We start from the raw sequence: 18,891 nt of genomic DNA, 5'->3' as shown, positions 1-18,891 counted from the left end.
CGCAGCGGAGAACAAGCGGAAAGCGAGGAGATGGAACAGCTGTGCCGCTCTCAAGAAACACGCAAGTTCTATCAGAAGCTCAACGTATCCCACAAAGGCTTCGTGTCCGCGAGCCGAGATGTGCAGGGATAAGGATGGGAGCATTTTGACGGACGAACGTGTGGTGATCGAAAGGTGGAAGTAGCACTACGAGGAACATTTGAATGGCGCTGAGGGTACAGGCAGTGAAAATCAAAAATGCCCTGAATACCAGGTCCCAATGCTCCATTTGTTCGTTGATTTCAAGGTGACATACGACAGTATAGACCGCGTAGAGCTATGGAAAATTATGGACGAGAACAGCTTCCCTGGGAAGCTTACCAGACTGATCAAAGCAACGGTGGATGGTGTGCAAAGATGTGTGTGTGTGTGTGAAGATTTCGGGCGAACACTCCAGTTCGTTCGAATCGCGCCGGGGACTAAGACAAGGTGATGGACTTTCGTGCCTGTTGTTCAACATTGCGCTAGAAGGTGTCATGCGGAGAGCCGGGTGTAACAGCCGGGGTACGATTTTCAACAGATCCAGCCAACTTATTTGTTTCGAGGATGACATGGACATTGTCGGCCGAACATTTGCAAAGGTGGCAGAACTGTACACCCGCCTGAAACGTGAAGTAACAAAAGTTCGACTGGTGGTGAATGCGTCAACGACAAAGTACATGCTTGTGGGCGGAACCGAGCGCGACAGGGCCCGCCTGGGAAGCAGTGTTACGATAGACGGGGATACCTTCGAGGTGGTCGAGGAATTCGTCTACCTTGGATCCTTGCTAACGGCTGATAACAATGTTAGTCGTTGTGGAAGTCGTGCCTACTAAGGGCTCCAGAAGAAACAGCGGTCAAAAAAGATTCGACACTGCACCAAATGTGTCATGTACAAGACGCTGATAAGACCGGTAGTCCTCTACGGACATGAAACATGGACAATGCTCGAGGAGGACTTGCAGGTACGGCAGGTACGAGACGGCGTGGAGCGCAGCGAGCGAGGTGGGCAGACCAGGTGCAAAACGACTTGGCGAGCTTGGAGAGATGCGGCCTCGAACATGGTGTGGCGTCAAATTGTTGATTCAGTGTTATCTGTTTAGATGTAAACTAAATAAATGAAATTAATGAAAATAGTTAAAATTTGTTCGAACCTACATTTTCATTATCGCAAATTAGGCGAAGAAGAATATATTGTGTATTTTTTTTTCCTTTTTGTTGGCTTAATGCAAAATGATAAAAATGAGTTCAGGTTGAAGAACATTGAAGTCTACTGTCTTGGGAAATATTATTACTGGATGAAGTGACGATGAAGCCGCCGGTCATGCTTTCGAAGATGCAGATATTTATGACATGATGGTTTCCTGCAGTTTGTTGAGTATCTTGCTCTTCAAATTAAATTATATTGATGCACTGCCTTCTCCTGGGTAGTAGTCCCATACTGTCGTTTATTTAATACACCCAGATTAATTAACTATAACACATTGCTGGTAGGTCTATTCATGGTTCCTGAATTCCTGAATTCCTGAAAAGCGTTCATGAATTCGTGAACTAATGAGTTCACGGTGTATTTTTTCGTGAACAACAGTCACGGATTAGGGAATACAGTCACGTTTTCTGGAACGTTCTGTAAAACGTGACTGGTGTTCTCAAATCCATGAATTAAATCACGGTGTATTTTGGCTGGTTCACGAATTCGGGAACGCTTTTTTTTTGCGTGCGTATATTTCTCTATATTTTCAAACATTTCTGTTATACAGAAACCATATTTTCAAATATTTCTATATTTTTACTTATTTGCAAATGTCTTCAAAGCGCTTTAAATATATTTATTTATTTCACAATTTGATTAACAATTTGGCAATTTGGGTGTGAAATTGCTGCAGAAGAAAGCGCTTTTTGAGAAAATAATGGTATATACACTATAGAATATTTTTTTCTCTACCGAACAGAAAATCATTACATTCAACGAAATCGATATTGTGTTTGTTTACAAAAGTTTCGTATATTGCGACACTTTTTTTTTAATATTTTCCTGCATTTGTTTGTTTGCATATCTTTTTCTATACGTATATAAAACTCAATGTTTGTCGACTTCAATCAATATTGGAACATATTATCTGTTCTAAGAAGTCAATTATAGTGGGGTGGGAATGTCATTGGAAAAATGTATGTATATTGTGAACGAACAATTTAGTGTAGCTTCTGATAATCGATCTTGATCGACTTCAATCAAGTTTTGGTGTCAGATAAACGGAATGCCAGCCGATCCCACCAAATGCAGAATCATTACTTTTTATCGTGTTTACTCACCAATCAGATTTGACTATTCGATGGACCAGTTACTGCTTATGTGTGTGTGTGTCATCCTCTACCCCAAATTTTTTTTATGTACAGGTTATCCGACTTCGCCAGTAGATGGGAATAACCAGCGCGGGGGGGAAACATACATTTTCAGCATAAATTCCATACAAAAATCCAACATGGCTGAGTTAGGGATATTGGCAAGTCGGATAACCTGTACATAAAAAAATCTTGCTCTACCCCTCACCCAGCTGGGGGTGTTGGTCAAGTAGTACTACGAATAATTTGATCATATCTCATGCTCCGTAATGGTGCCCTTATTGTAACGAAGACTAGTACTACACTAGAATGGGATGTTGTTCAGTTCAGTTCAGTTGTTCATAACAGGTACAGCAAAACTTCACAAGAACGCCCTTATTCGTACTAACTACTTAGAGAATAGAAGGTCAAGAAGAGCCACCGTTGCTAACTAAAACGTGAACCGGATACCTGGGACTCCCACAATATCCGCGGCAATAGAAGCAAACGATGCCCTGTACGTATTTAGTGTTCAATTTTTAATTTTTTTTAATTTATAAAGTAATTGAAGAAAGAAAGGAAATTGGAACGTGCTCACCAGTTCAACCACTGTCAAAATTCCTCCAGTTTTGGACAAGACACATCAGGAATATTCGAGGGACGACATCATTTCAATGCGCTGCTAATCCCCCTTTGCTTCATTTGAAACTGTGGCCGATTTGGCAACTACAAGGTTCTTGTAAGGTTCGTACCTGTGAAAGTTCTGGTGGCAGTTAGTGTCCAGGCTGCTGTGGTGCTTGCCGCAAATAAAATGATTCAGGTCCATTACATTGATATGCGAATATTTCATTGCATTCCCGTCCATCATCCATACTGAATCGAAGAGCTCCCAGCAGATCTGTGTCCCATACATTGGTCATCGCCATTTCCGATCGTCGACGCCACAGTCTCACTGACTCGGTCTATGTTGCATTGCAGTAGTTGCGCGCGATTAAAGGTGGCTTTCCTGGATTCGTTGTTTTGGGAACTTTTAATTCGTGTTATCGAAAAGTTGATCGACCGGTTTGATCACTAAGTCCTACGCTTCTGTAGAAATTCTTGAGTGAATGTCCTTTTGTGCTTGATTGCTGCAGACACACGGACTTCTGGATTGTTCTGCTTTACTTTCTTGAGCAGCTTTCCGGAAAATGTGTGGACCATCTCAACGGAAAAGAGCCAGTAACGCAAAAGCGTAAACCTTAGATATTTGATGCATTAGTATCCCTTGCTGCTGCAGGTTTTTTGAGTCTTCCATTGCATATTGTGCAGGAATGAATCGTTTTTCTCCGGCTTCGAGAACATATTTTAATTAAAACAATTGGAAATGACGGGAGCAGTTAACTCCATAAAGGATCTTGGCCTTACCTTGGACAGTAAGCTTCGGTTCAACGAGCACATCTCAAAGACAATCTCTAAAGCCAACACTATGCTTGGCTTCCTGCGCCGCAACTCTGCACAATTCGATGATGTTTATGCTTTGAAAACACTATACTGCTCATTGGTCCGAAGCATTCTTGAGTACGGAGTACAGATATGGGCTCCTCCCCATGCGATTCATGCACCACGCATCCAGAAACGTTTCGTCAGATTCGCATTACGACAGCTGCCATGGACCAATCCAGATAACCTGCCACCGTATGAGCACAGATGTAGGCTCATTGGCTTGCAAACACTCTCCAAACGCCGAACGTATTTACAACGACTTTTTATTTTTGACATGATCCGTGACAACATTGACTGCAGTAGCGTGCTCAGGGAAATCAACTTTCACGCACCTAGCCGCCGAATACGCAATCCCCGATTGCTTTGGACCCCGGTGCACCGCACTGCTTACGGTTACAACAAACCACTTGACAGATGTTGTAGATTGTTTAACGATGAATGTGATATGTTTGATTATATACTCTAATCTGTGTGGTTTTGGATCAAAGATGAAATAAATAAATAAATATTGAACTCATGTTCTTGTGGTATCGGTCCCACCATTTCTATTACATTTGTTTTGTATAAATAATAACATACCTGAGTAGAGATACACTTTGACATCCTTACATGAGTGCCAAGATACATATCTAGGAACTTTTTTCAAATAGGCGTAACTGTATTTGACCTTGAAATTTGAAACGACTCATATTCTCTCTATGCAGCAAATTTCGTTCAACTGACGTTACTACCAGATGGATCGCAGTATATTCTTTCTATTAGGTGCATTAGTTGACCAAAATAGTTTGAATTAAGAGCACAATCGCCATTCCAAAAATCAAGGTCAAAATCAATTAGGCCCATTTGAAAAAAGTTCCTAGATATGTCCCAAATGAATAGAGAACATTGTCTTTTGATCTACCAACGCGACTATACGTGTTTAGTTTGATATCCAAAACGAGGCGATTCTACAATTCTCTTCGGATGTAGATGTAGGGACAGGGAAAGTGGTATGTTCACAAATCTAACGGTTTGTATAACTTTTTAACGTACGGATCAGTTTCCATAAATTATAGTGGTGACGGGAGCGTCATTTGGAAAGGGGAGAATGTGTGGGTAAAGTATGTATAACGTTTAGAAAACGTACAATGCAGTGTAGTTTCTGTACTCCTCGATAGATTTCAACCATATTTTAAACAATATTCTATATCTCAAGTAGACGTTTAAGGTTCAAAGTGGGACTGAGAGGAAAAATAGAAAAATGAGAGGGTAGGGATATTGCCAACAAAACGATTTATTTCTACATAGTTTCAAATAAACTCATTGCTACATTGTCGCCCCTTCGCTGTGACCGTTACATATCCGGGCGTTGAAGAAATATTTATGGCATTTGCCAGGGTTGGTTCGCTCTGAGGAGTATTCAAGAGAAGGTGTAAAAACTTCTCTTTTTTCGATCTGTTATCCGAGTGTATTGTGCAGAAATACACTTTATCTTTGTATGAAGGAGCGTGCGTAGTATCCACTCTTCGTCGCACAAGTCCACAAGTGTAAAGAGTATAGGAAAATGGTAATTTGCTGTTTACCAAAATGCATACATTTAGGCTATATTCTAAATCTTCCATGTAAATACGCTGTTGTGAGCGCCTAAACATAGACCATTTTGTACACAATATCAAAACACACGCGACCGGAAATATTCTCACTCTTTATCGATCATGTTTCTCTTGGCTTCAATCACACTTACGTGTGAACGCTCTCGAGTGTGAATCAATACACTTCTCTTTATTTGTAAAATCTCTACACATTTCAAGACGAAGTGTGAGAAATGACCAACCCTGGCATTTGCGTTTCAATCCAAATTCAAATAAAGAATCGCTCACTTTGAGCAATTAATTGTTTATCCTCGCGATGGATGAACAATTGAAAACCTGTTCTAAAAGATCTGCTAAATAAATGCTAATACGGTCGTATATAAAAATATCCCTACTATTATTAGTAAAATAGAAATGCATAGGTCACATCACTTTCCATTGTGAATCCCAATCTATGTTACTGGTTATTCCACCCAACTAATACAACTTCCTTCCCATGGTAATTGTGGAGATGCAGAGGTCTCTAGTAGCAACAATAACAACACACCAATCTTCCCTTCCTCTCCCAACTGAATGCAAAGCTTTGGCCGGCGCTATTGATCAACAGCCAACCTGACCAACACAATTCGGACTAACATTCTGAACAAAACAAAACTCATCGATGGGAAAGCATAGCAGCATAGCATGTCTGTTAGCAATAACTTCCAATTAACTAACTCAGCTGCTATCTCACAAAAGTCATCATCGGATGCTCATTTGCCGGCTCATGCAATGTTTACGATTTCCCGCAAAAGATGCCTATCTAACCACTCACCAAGTCTGCTTCTCATCATTTCGCTCTAGTTGCCCATAAAGATATCGGAACCCCTCCGAGGAACCCCACCAACGTGCAGGTCAGCTCGCTTCTGACACTGTAAATTTATCAATTAAATACTTGTTAAGAGTAGTTGCTGCTCATCAATCTTCGCCCGAAGAAACACCCAAGCACCATCAGAGGACCGCGAGAAACGTGTTCGAGCCGATAGATGACTGAATCGGTAATGGTGCGACGGTTAGCGAACGTCACCTGTGCCAATGTAAGCGAACGTGTAGCTATGTACTAATGATGTTGATTCGGCACGTGACAAGAATGACCCGAGAACAAACTCTGTGTGTTCCACTTAGCGGTCATAGGGCTATTCTCGTAATTAGCAGTAAAATAAACCTCATCATGCCCAATATCCAATTTCGTCATTTCAGTTGCAAATCATTGAAACCATCGATGAACTAGATCGAATTGCCCGTTCATAGGCATTACGCGAAAGAATATAACTTGGTTTACGCACATACACACCAACAAACATACGCATATGATTAGTGTTCTGAATAAAATCACAGCCTTTCAGAACAGCATGTTGCACGATTACTGATCGACCTTTCTGACGAACTACTCCTGTTAGAACCTATCGACTGTATTCACTTCGGCACCAATGCCAATTCAGCGAGTCACGCGCACATACCTCAGATTCGCCCTTCGATAGCTTGACCGTGTCTAGCCTTGGATGGGTCCCCTTGCCCAGCAGAACTTTGAATGAGGATTTTTTTGCTCTCATCATGCCCTACTGGTTCTAGTTTGCCTTCGAACAGAGATTTTTTTTTTTGCTATTTGCAAACGACCGCTCATATCACCGCGTCGTGATCCATAATCTGTTTTCTGAGCCAGCGAGCAGGGCACCCATCGTTAAACAAAAGCCAAATAAAAACACAAACCATCGCATCTAGTTTCATTTTCATCTTCCATTCATTCATCCCGGTTACCGACCGAGCTATAGATAGATTGTTTTGAATCCATTTACTGGACCAAGGGAATAGGTATAGGAGTTGCTTCTTCGTTACGTAGCATATTGATGTTGAAGGTACTTCAAGTGCGGTGATTATTGCGATGACAGAGCAAGAATGCCAGCAAAAAATAACCAAACAACACTTCACCTATATTTAGATTTATTGAAACTGATCAGAATCTTTTATAGGATGAGCTCTGGAACACATAACATAAACCGAGGTGTTGCAAAACAAACTTATTTGAAAAATGTGTGCTGAAATTTCCATCATTTGAATCAGTCTTCGTTCCAATTCCTGAAGCTTTGTGATCCTATGCAAAACTTAATCAATTTATTTAAAATAGGTTCATGATACAAAATAGTGATGTTTTATAAACATATGTTCTTAACATAGTTTTTTCCTTGGAATTTTCCATCATCTAAACAAATTGAATAGGCTGGTTACTTTTTAGTAAACTTTGTTAATTCAACACCTCAATCCACACAAAAAATGATAAAAATCGATAGAACAGAAAAAAACTAATTTATCCCCCGTGGTGGTGATGCCTTTCTCTATTCCATCTATTGGAATCACCCCATAATTTGTTTCCTACATTTTGATGAATAAACACTTTGAAGCGTTTCATGTACGCTGCTAAATAAATTCAATTATGAGAGTAGTGAATTGCGCTAAGGCTTAATTGAGTAATGATCCAATGTGTGAATGTAAACAATATATTTGTTCGTCGAATACTATAAATATTATTAAAAACGCTTGATTTATTGATAAACAAAAACAATAATGTCCAACTACGAACGGTCGTCGATTCGTCGCGTCGCTTCGATTAAAACCTGTTGCACTTGAATAGGTCAAGTCCTTTCATATGAAACGTGTTAAACAAAAAAAGACAGGCATTTGTTCAGTTCTAAAAACTCAGACGATTGTTAACACTAAGGGTCTCCGAGCCACCAATCCACCTTTTGAATAAAATTAAAGCCTTCTGGACCAGCGTTTCGCGGGACGCTGCATTTTTCAACTTCGGTTTACAAATTCATTCCAATCTATACAGCCTTACAAATATTTTTATAATTTTTTTGGGCAAAAATCTATGCGAAATGCACTTTTCGAGGATTCATTTTCAAGCCAGTGATGCAACTCAGATAGGCGTCCCGCGTTTCGCAGGACGCTTGCTGGTCACATTACTTCTGGTAGAACTTTGTTGTACGAGAGAAAGGCAAAAACTATCCAAAAAGTTGGATGTACCTTCTAATGTAGAATAGTACAAAGCGCTTCAATGCTAATACTCCTCATATATTAAATCATTATCAACAGTTAAATTGATCGTACAGCTCTTATGTACACTCGGTGTTCGAGAAAGGCAAAACAATCACATGGTCTTGTATGACTTAACTCCGACCAGTTTTGACACAATTCCCTTCAATCATGAAATGTGCTGCCCTCAATGAGGGCCCCTCATCAACCCTTTGTGTGCAGGACAAAAATAGCGACTCATCGTAATTCCGATCGGCGCACGTGACATTTTGTTCGCTGAATATGAATATTATCACCGGCTGCAAATCAGCACACAAACCAATAATCCGGCCCAGATCCATTCAACCGCGCTGGTTTACCACTCCGTTCCATTCAATAACAATATTAACGACTCTGTTGTGCTTCAGCAAAAATGCGCGAAACAAAAGTCCCATATTAGGTGAATAGAACAGAAGCGGCCAACCAACGATGTCTCCCACTGCTCGTGACTGCATACCTGACCATATAAATTTGTAGCTACATATGATCAAACCCAGCGGTTCTCAATGCGAGGGAAATATATTCTCAGTATCATTTTCACTAAATCTAGAAGTGCTGTGAAAGATTGTGATGTGAGAGATTCTATTCTGTAAATATAAATACGGTTGAACCGAATGGATGGAGGTTGGTAAAATGGGAAATTGCAACGAAAACGCATATTCATACAATATTCTCATTTCCGATTTAGAGTTTATTATTGATGTCGAATAGATGGTTATGATATTTGTGGTAAATGTCTCCCAAAAATTGGTTTTACTGCAAATTTTCGAACTAACAAGATGCGCACTGAAAGCTGAAATAATGAGTTTGCTGCTAGCAGTAATATAGACAGGGGTTACCCAGTTGAGATCTACTTCGGCTAAGCTTACATTCGGGTTTATAAGTCCAATCGACATTGAGATTTCAAGGCACTGAAGGCAAGTACGTATATTTATAAGCTTGACATTCTCAGTTTGTAGATTCAAGAACAATTTTATGGTGAAATTCTTGATGTTTCGGCTGATTGGTTTTGGGTTTTATCAAGGGTCTATCGCCAATCGTTATTTTTGGTTCTCCACATCAGTTGTTCGGAGAGTTTTGCTATCATGCCTGCAATTTTGAAACATTTATGTTTGTTTTTTTTACTTTGTATGTTTTTACTATACGACAACTGCAACGTCGACAACTCCAAAACCAATTACCCGAAACACCGGAAATGTAACCATAAAATCTTGCTTGAATCTACAGACTAAAAAAACAAGTTTATAACGCTAGCTCAATTCAGTCGATAACATTACGACATTGTTTTTTGAGAATAATAGATTATTGTTTCGCTTTTATGTCCTTTACTATGCTTTACTGCAGTTCAGCATCACTTATCCGAGATCCTTTTGATCGTACGTCAAGAAGACCATGCACGGACCGTTTGTCAATGATTTAGGCTACATTTTCAATCTTTTTTGAAAAGTTGGAGATGGAGTCCGCTTCCATCATTTGGTTTCACAAATGTTCTTTTAAAAAAACACAAAAAGTTTCAATAGAAATTTCCTGGGAGAATCCATCTCCTTGAGTACGGATTCGATTCCTTTTGATTTGTACCAGATTACCTTGTCTATTGCGTAATACACTGATATCAAAACCGATCAAAATAGTCCTGGGTTATGATTGCTTATCTACATCGTCAATACTTCACCAGCACGGATCACGTTGAACTGGTCCCGTGGAAGCACGTTATAATCGAATTTCACTCATGGTTCATCATCATCATCACATTGCATAACAATTTTCCACACAAAATTTTATCGTATAACTTATACAGACTAAGGCCGGAGTGGCCTGTGCTGCACATAAAAGTCTTCTCCATTCAGCTCGGTCCATGGCTGCACTTCGCCAACCACGCAGTCTGCGGAGGGTCCGCAAATCGTCCTCCATCTGATCGATCCACCTTGCCCGCTGTGCACCTCGCCTTCTTGTTCCCGTCGGATCGTTGTCGAGAACCTTTTTCACCGGATTACTGTCCGACATTCTGGCTACGTACTCGGCCCACCGCAGTCTTCCGATTTTCGCGGTGTGAACGATGGATGGTTCTCCCAACAGCTGATGCAACTCGTGGTTCATTCGTCTCCTACACGTACCGTCCGCCATCTGCACCCTACCATAGATGGTACGCAACACTTTCCTTTCAAAAACTCCCAGTGCGCGTTGGTCCTCCACGAGCATCGTCCAGGTCTCGTGTCCGTAGAGAACTACCGGTCTTATAAGCGTTTTGTAGATAGTCAGTTTGGTACGGCGGCGAACTCTATTCGATCGGAGCGTCTTACGGAGTCCAAAGTACGTACGATTTCCAGCCACTATACGCCTCCGAATTTCTCTGCTGGTATCGTTATCGGCGGTCACCAGTGAGCCTAAGTACACAAATTCTTCTACCACCTCGATTTCGTCACCACCGATAGAAACTCGTGGTGGGTGGCTTACATTGACCTCTTCCTATCATGTACTTCGTCTTCGACGTATTGATGACTAGTCCAATCCGTTTAGCTTCGCTTTTCTGTCTGATGTAGGCTTCCTCCATCCTCTCAAAGTTACGTGCCATGATATCAATGTCGTCGGCGAAACCAAATAACTGGACGGACTTCGTGAAAATCGTACCACTCGTGTTATTCACTCGGCATGTTATTCACTTCTTGTTTTCTTTTTCTGCATCCTGAAAGTCCGTAGTTCATTCTGTGCCATGTTCAACCAACTTTATTATTCGGTGTTCTTAGATATTTCCAAATCTATTCCAGAAGAACTATTTTTAGGGGAAAAGATTGAACGATTTTCTGATCGTGCATAAGGCTCATAGGGAACGATTTTCGTTCTGATTTTCCATGTCCATGATGAAATGAAAGCTCAGCAGCATACTTCCGAATTGTATTGCAAACTGCTCCGTGCTCCGATGCTCTTATCTTCTATTTTCGCCATCTTACTCAGTGAATGTCGGGAATAGTGCACCATTCGTGCAAGATCTGTTTGCGGTTTTCAAGGAAAAAGCTTTGCATTTCCATAAAAGCTTATCCAAAAGCCAAATGTCACTTATGAATCAAAAAGCGACAAAATATAATGTAAACAATGATGCTCAGTAATAACCTGTTATTTAAGCTTTATCTGAAAACAAAAGGAGCGAATCAAAATCGTGCTTATACTTTCTGGTGCATCCTATTTTTTTTTGACTGCTTTACCCTTAGCAATGCTTAAACATTAGCAATGTATAAAGGCATTTGTAATTAATTTAGTTTGTTTCAATCCATTAACAGAGATGACAGACGACGTCATTCCCTAGTTCCTATCAATAGGTTATGTGCTTATCACACTGAAGTAATAGGTCAAACATCGCTGGATCTTCAAACCTCCCTTCGATAAAGATATTTGCAGGACGCGTAAACTGCTCATCATGAAAGTTCGCAGCGAAAACCTTCTTGCAGCTAGAAGGACTCTGGGGAGCTGTGAAGCCTAAGCAAAAAGTGACGGAACATTTGAAGCGATGGAAGAATGGCAAGAGTCAAACATAAGAACGTCATCAACGAACAAATTTTGCTCCTACCTCTCACCGAGTAACGAACAGTTCGTTGAATTCTAATTTTTTAAACATGCCCACCTATGCAAGCATCGCTGCAGGCAGACAATATTTCATTTCTGAAAATTTACCGACGATGAATAATTTTCATACCCATTTTTCAACGCAAAATTACGTTCATTTTGACGACTCAGGTAGCATGTCTGCTTCCAACTTTGATTTTCTAAATGAACAATTGCATCACATGATTGATGCAATGTTCAAAGCAAATACCAAAACTGAAGCTGTTCAGGTTGGTATCAAATTTACTCAAAGAATTGTTATTGGACTTCGTTTTAATGGATCCAAATAGTTCTTTGAAAATTTTAAATTGGAATGCCCGCTCTTTAAAGGGTAAGGAAGATGAATTATTCAACTTCCTATCAGTTCATAATGTGCACATAGCCATTATAACTGAAACATATTTAAAACCTGGTCTTTTCATCAAAATAGATCCAAATTATTTTATTTACCGAAATGATCGTCTTGACAGCGCCTATGGTGGGGTCGCCATTGTCATTAATAGACGTATCAAACATAAATTTTATTCTTCGTTTCAAACCAAAGTTTTCGAAACCTTGGGAGTTTCTGTTGAAACAAATTTTGGACAATTCTCTTTTATTATACTTGCCTTTCCAGTGCAATGAGCAGCAAAGGAATTTGTTGAGAGCTGATCTTCAAATTCTAACTCGCAACAAATCCAAATTTTTCATAATTGGTGACTTCAATGCCAAACACCGTTCATGGAATAATGCTCAAAGCAATTCCAATGGTAAAATTTTATTTGAAGATTGTTCTGAGGGATATCATACTATTCAATATCCTAATGGGCCAAATTGTTTTTCTTCCAGTCCAAATCCTTCTACAATTGATTTAGTTTTAACGGATTCAAGTCAGCTATATGGCCAATTGGTAACTCATGCTGACTTTGACTCTGATAACAATCCAATCAGCTCTACTTTTAATTGTCATAGGGCTGATTGGGATTTATATAAAACGTACATATCGACACCAGCAGAGAAATTCGGAGACGCATAGTGGCTGGAAATCGTACGTACTTTGGACTCCGCTAGACGCTCCGATCGAATAGAGTTCGCCGCCGTACCAAACTGACAATCTACAAAACGCTAATTAGACCGGTAGTCCTCTACGGACACGAGACCTGGACGATGCTCGTGGAGGACCAACGCGCACTTGGAGTTTTCGAAAGGAAAGTGCTGCGTACCATCTATGGTGGGGTGCAGATGGCGGACGGTACGTGGAGGAGGCGAATGAACCACGAATTGCATCAGCTGTTGGGAGAACCATCCATCGTTCACACCGCGAAAATCGGACGACTGCGATGGGCCGGGCACGTAGCCAGAATGTCGGACAGTAACCCGGTGAAAATGGTTCTCGACAGCGATCCGACGGGCACAAGAAGGCGAGGTGCGCAGCGGGCAAGGTAGATCAATCAGGTGGAGGACGACTTGCGGACCCTCCGCAGACTGTGTGGTTGGCGAAGTGCAGCCATGGACCGAGCTGAATGGAGAAGTCTTTTATGTGCAGCACAGGCCAGTCTGGCTAATTTGACAGCAGAGAAATAAAAAAAGTTCATGTGTACAAAATTAGCATTTGTTTTCCGTCAAAAACTAAACTGACTGAAATGAAATGCTGGAATGGAAAGTACAGTTGGCCTCCAGAAACGTCAAATCAGAGACTAACCCGCAGGCAAGCTGGCGGCCATTACCGCTCGCGGAAAGCTGGATATGTGTGCGTCCTGCGTTTCCTCCGTATGTCGATTTCACCTCGCTAACACGATGTTGTCAGACACAGTTCACATGCACGATATACACTGAAATCGGACCATTTGGCCAAATTCCGTTTGGCCGAATACACCCGGTTCTTTTTTTACACGGGTGGGTATTAGAAGATTACGACCTTTAGTGTTGATGAAACTATGAGTTAACCCCATGAAAAAATTCACAAAAAATCAAAGAAAATTTAGGTGATATTTAAAAAGCTGTAAAAAATCAGGTTAATCGGGAAATTAAAGAAAACCAATAGTGTAAAAAAAATATTAGGGTTGAAAAAAAAACAGAATAATCCACCTAGCGGTGATGGTGCCGTTCTTGTGTATTTCAAAATGTTACGAGAAATGCACAAAAGAGAGGTCTGAATTGCACTTAAGGAAAAAAAAAAGAGAAATTCGAAATGATAAATGCGATTAGTTGTCAACCAAATGTTGCGATATATATTATTGAGAGCAACTTCTGCGAATATGTAAGCAGTGAATGGTTTGTGAATTGTCAATATTTGCCCAAATCAGCTAATTTTTGGGAGACACTTGGAACATGAGCCAGAATCAAATAACCGTGGTGGAGAAGAATAGATTTTCTAAACTACTTCAGTATCAGATATCAGTATCAGTCTTCATCAGCTTTGCTTGGGCATTTTGTGGTACAAATGTCATACATGTACTACGTTAAATGCAACAACGATTTTAGCTTTCTACACCACATTTAAATTTAAAAAAAATGTTATAATGTAATCTGCCTACGATCGCATATATGTAACAATCGACAAAAGAAGGCATGGGAGGAATCGAACGATGAAGTTTGTGATAAGGACAAGTATGAAAATCTCAATATTTTTTAAAAATTCTTAAAAATTGCACATGCATTTTATTCAGTTGAAATCTTGGTAGAACCTTGGTATTTAAGTGCAAATTAATTGCGTAAGTTTTTGTTCGCAGCTGATAGCATACCGGCAACAAACTTTTCCAGAATTACTATTATGCGGTCACTTTGCTTAATGTTACAAAACAACTTGATAGTTTTTTCGAGTTTTCTGAAACGAACTTTCTGATTTCCCCTTCTCAACTGAAAGAACTAACAATTTGGCGATGATTCATGAACTTAAATCAAAATCGTTTAAAAAAACAAATGTTTCAAATATGCTATCATGGTCAATATATGCCCTCTGATAAGTTTAATGATTATATCCGAGTCGATAACTAATTACAATCGACTTTCTACATCTCCATATCTCTCTATATGTCGACGGTTTTCTCGGTGCCTTCAATCTACATACATTATTGCTCTCTAAATCTCGCTATCTCTAAATCTAAGTCTAAATCTAAATTCGCTATCTCTATCTCGATGTTCTGGGTTCCGGTCACATTTTGATCAGGATTCACTCTCCCTATGTCCATAAAGGTATTCATATTTCTAGGCCACTAGACCATCTTTGAGCAATGACAAACATATCAAAAACAAGAAATTACATTTGGTTTGCTCTCATTTGTTGTTTGCAACAAGATGTTTTTAATCTAGTATCCATTTCAATGTTTCTTCCACTCCCCGATATCTCCTTATCTCGATGGTTCCTGCAATATCAAGATGTAGAGACTCAACTGTATTGGAAAAATTGATTGAAATGCGGTTGTTGTTGAGTAAGATCTTGAAGGTATTTGTTTTTTATCGCTAGCGCTTTTTGTAAATATGCCTCAATTCGCTTGATGAACATTTTAATTTTCCCAAACTAATTCCATTGCACACCTAAAACGTGCCCTGCTCAGTCAATTTTTTGTTGAACTAGCTCAATTAAAGTGTGGACTCTGATCCGTAATCGAATGATCGTGATGGAATAGAGGTAAATCTGTTTTCTAAATTATTCTACTGGATACTTTCCATTAAAATTCAATAATTCCTAGGTTTTTTGAAAGATAAATTATTGCAAAAAATAGTGCAATTTCCAAACGAATTTCCATAACAGAAATTTATCAATCAGTTAAGCTTTCTACGTATTTTTAGAAATCCTCAGAAATTTACAAAGTTCTTTACATATTTTCAGTACTCCTACGAGCAATGGAGCTATATTTTTTACAGAGAAACGCGAACATAATTGAGAACCCCTTACCCAGTTCATAAAATGCAACAATGGGTGTCATAAATGATTTCTGATAACTTCTACTCACCTCTATTCAGCAGTATTCTTAACGAACAGCAATATTTATTTCACCTGCCCAGCAGCAGAGTCAGCACTTATTACTTCTTTACACTTGAATTATCACCAAGCACAACAAATCACACAAAACTGAACTCAGCATGGAAAAGTTTAAACATTTACTGCAATAAGAAGCAAAATAAAAATATAAATAAAACTCTACAGTCCAGCTCGCGGATGCACAGAGAAACTACAAAATCGCCGGAGGAACGGCGATCTGGTTTCACGGGTCCAGAGCCACGATCCACTTGGGCGTCTTCCAATTGCGCCAAATGTTTCACCTCGTTTATTCATTCACAATGCCCTAATCGGTTTAACTTTGTGTATATTTCTTCTCTCAGGTTCGTAACAAATTGCAAAGCGAAAATTGTCGCCCCTAGGTGCTGTTGCAAGACTGTTAGGCACTGATGTGAAGGTGTCAATTGTTTCCTCTACAAAAGCATGACTTTGTTTCGTAATGTTACTGATGAATGAAAGACAAATAATTACACATAATGGGACGGAGACACACTCTAGCGACGATACAGTTAGTGTTTCCTCCTTGTTATACCCGGTTCAACAATCTATGCACATAAATTATCATTATAGGGATCCGACTATTACACTTCGGCACATTCTTCTAAAATGTCATTTATTAGCACTTATTTCCATTTTTATGGTCTACATCCTCCATTTTCGAGTAAAAGTTTTGCCAAACAATTATTGCTATCATTGGTGGTTGAGTTGTGTCAGAAATAGGACCCATATAGGAAATACCAGTCGTAGCCCTACACAATTTACTTTCCAAAGCAACGTCAAAGAACAATGCAAACAATTCTTCAACTATAGAGAAAACACCGATTCTCAATCAGTGATCACACTCATTGATTGTCTTATTCGCCACAATTCTTTAACGACACCTGCCCGAACAACTACCGCGGATTTTACGCGTATCACCAACCCGACCTTTTATAGACCAGTTCGTTACCCACCCCTTTAACTCAGCACTCTCACTTCTTTTCGGCCCAACCACGCCCGTCCGGCAACAACGCTGATCGGTAGGTAATCACTCTTTGATTACCTTCCCAATAATGGAATAATACAGCGATCGCGACGATGCGGCAAATCCATAAAAAGACGACCACCTACAAGTACAGGAACCGAGCCAATATCTGCACGAGCGAACTAGCGTTCCGCGGAACATCCGAATCGAAACTGAGAAACCCCTGCCGATGCCCGCTGGAATTATATATGCGCAACGGCGGCGCCAACCGACGCCACGCTTGCTGGATGAGACCAGTTGACATCGACGTCGCGACGTCGGCAAGACCCGCGATTTTTCCATGCGTGCCACAACGTTGTTTTGGTGTGACGACGAAGCCGGTCTCGCGGAAACCTGCTCACCGGCCGGTGCAGACGGCTCTCGCGAGTTTGATCTACGCCGCGACGCGGCACAAGATGCGCCCGGCGCTCACTCTCTTTTGGAAGATGTTGGATGCTTCAACACGGCGCTCCACCAAGTACGTGCAAAATTTGAATTGAACTGCTCAGGTGCAAGACAGCAAGCACGTGCTTAAGATCAGTAGAAATGACCGCTTTCAGGCACTTCGCGCAGGCGAGGCACTCTGGCAATTTCCAGCTTGAGACACAGAACGATATCAGTTTGGACCTGACTAGTCTGGCATTGAATGACAGATTGCGCAGAGTCGGTATCCTGTAGGTAGGTGAAGGGTAGAAGGCGAACAATTAGATGTTTCCTAGCTGTGACTTCAATGGATTTTTTTTAAGTATTACAGTCGACTCTCTACATCTCGATATATCTCCCTATGTTTTATAAGTAGGGGAAGGCGGGGAGACTTGATCCCCGGGTAGACTTGATCACCCCCTGTTTTATCGAGAACTAAAATAGTTTTGTTCTAGCGTATTTTTTAGTATAGATCCTCTAGACAAATGACTTTTATGTAGTGAGTTATTTTTTGGATTGACCACTGTGCAGAATTCCCACTGGGCAGTCTGACAAGCTAGCAATATGGTCTGTGTAATTAGTGTCCAGATCAATCCACAAGATATATCGTACCTGTAAATCGTCTGGTTCTAAAGCCATGAAGATTATTTCATTTTCCAAATATTTTTTGAGGTGTTTCGGAATTTTTAGGTAATTGAAATAATTTTTCAACCAGATCTCGTCGTTAATGCGACAAGACAGACATGTTTATGATTTTGTATTGAAAACTATATTGATTTAACAGTTATACGTTTTTTTCTAAGTAATTTACCAAAAAACACGTTCCAAAAATAACTCAATTTGAGCAAAAAAAACTAATATATCACGTGAAAAAGTAGGATGTAATCGATAAGAGGAATCGACATTTACCTACATGAAATACTAGTTGACCCGGCAGACGTTGTCCTGCATAGTAGGCGAGAAATGATCATACGAATCTTAATTTTATTTTTCCCCAATTTACTCAACTTTACCCGTCATTTTCGCATTGGGAAATATCATATAAACCCGTCGGAAACTAAAACGAACATATCTGCTGAAGGAATGAAGAAAATCCATCTAGCCGTTTTTGAGTTATGCGAATACGAACACAGACCATTTCATTTTTATTATATAGAAGAAGATAGATAAGCGCCATTCCAATTGCCGACTATTCCTTAGTGTATTTATAATTATCGGAACGGTCTATATTCTGCAGGGCGGGTTATATGTTTTGACCTTCCTAAAGATAACACTGACCAAATGCTTTCGATTTTTCACAGCACAAAGCCATTAATTAATATGCTTAATGATCTATACTGATCAACATTCCATCAAAGTTTTAGGATATTTGGATTTGAAGT

At 40.1% G+C, this 18,891-nt stretch overlaps 1 protein-coding gene across 7 annotated transcripts in view; it reads right to left on the bottom strand.

The window, feature by feature from the left end:
• LOC134227975 (solute carrier family 12 member 1) overlaps positions 1-17,264 on the bottom strand; it is a 167,803-nt gene extending 150,539 nt beyond the window's left edge. For 2 of the 7 annotated variants that reach the window (XM_062709694.1, XM_062709700.1), the window contains exons 1-2: positions 17,037-17,251; positions 16,037-16,187 (exon numbers count right to left, since the gene is read on the bottom strand). The gene's annotated coding sequence lies outside the window, so the exon portion shown is untranslated. Of the gene's footprint in view, positions 1-16,036; positions 16,188-17,010 lie in introns of all 7 variants that reach the window. The other 5 variants (XM_062709698.1, XM_062709695.1, XM_062709696.1 and 2 more) reach the window with 5 other exon arrangements.
• Between the last annotated feature and the right edge of the window lie 1,627 nt (positions 17,265-18,891).

Source organism: Armigeres subalbatus, chromosome 3, assembly GCF_024139115.2.
Source record: "Armigeres subalbatus isolate Guangzhou_Male chromosome 3, GZ_Asu_2, whole genome shotgun sequence".
In the NCBI taxonomy this organism is placed as follows: Eukaryota; Metazoa; Arthropoda; class Insecta; order Diptera; family Culicidae; genus Armigeres; species Armigeres subalbatus.
Note: the sequence above shows the minus strand (reverse complement) of the source record. Positions and strands in the feature narration are given on the sequence as shown.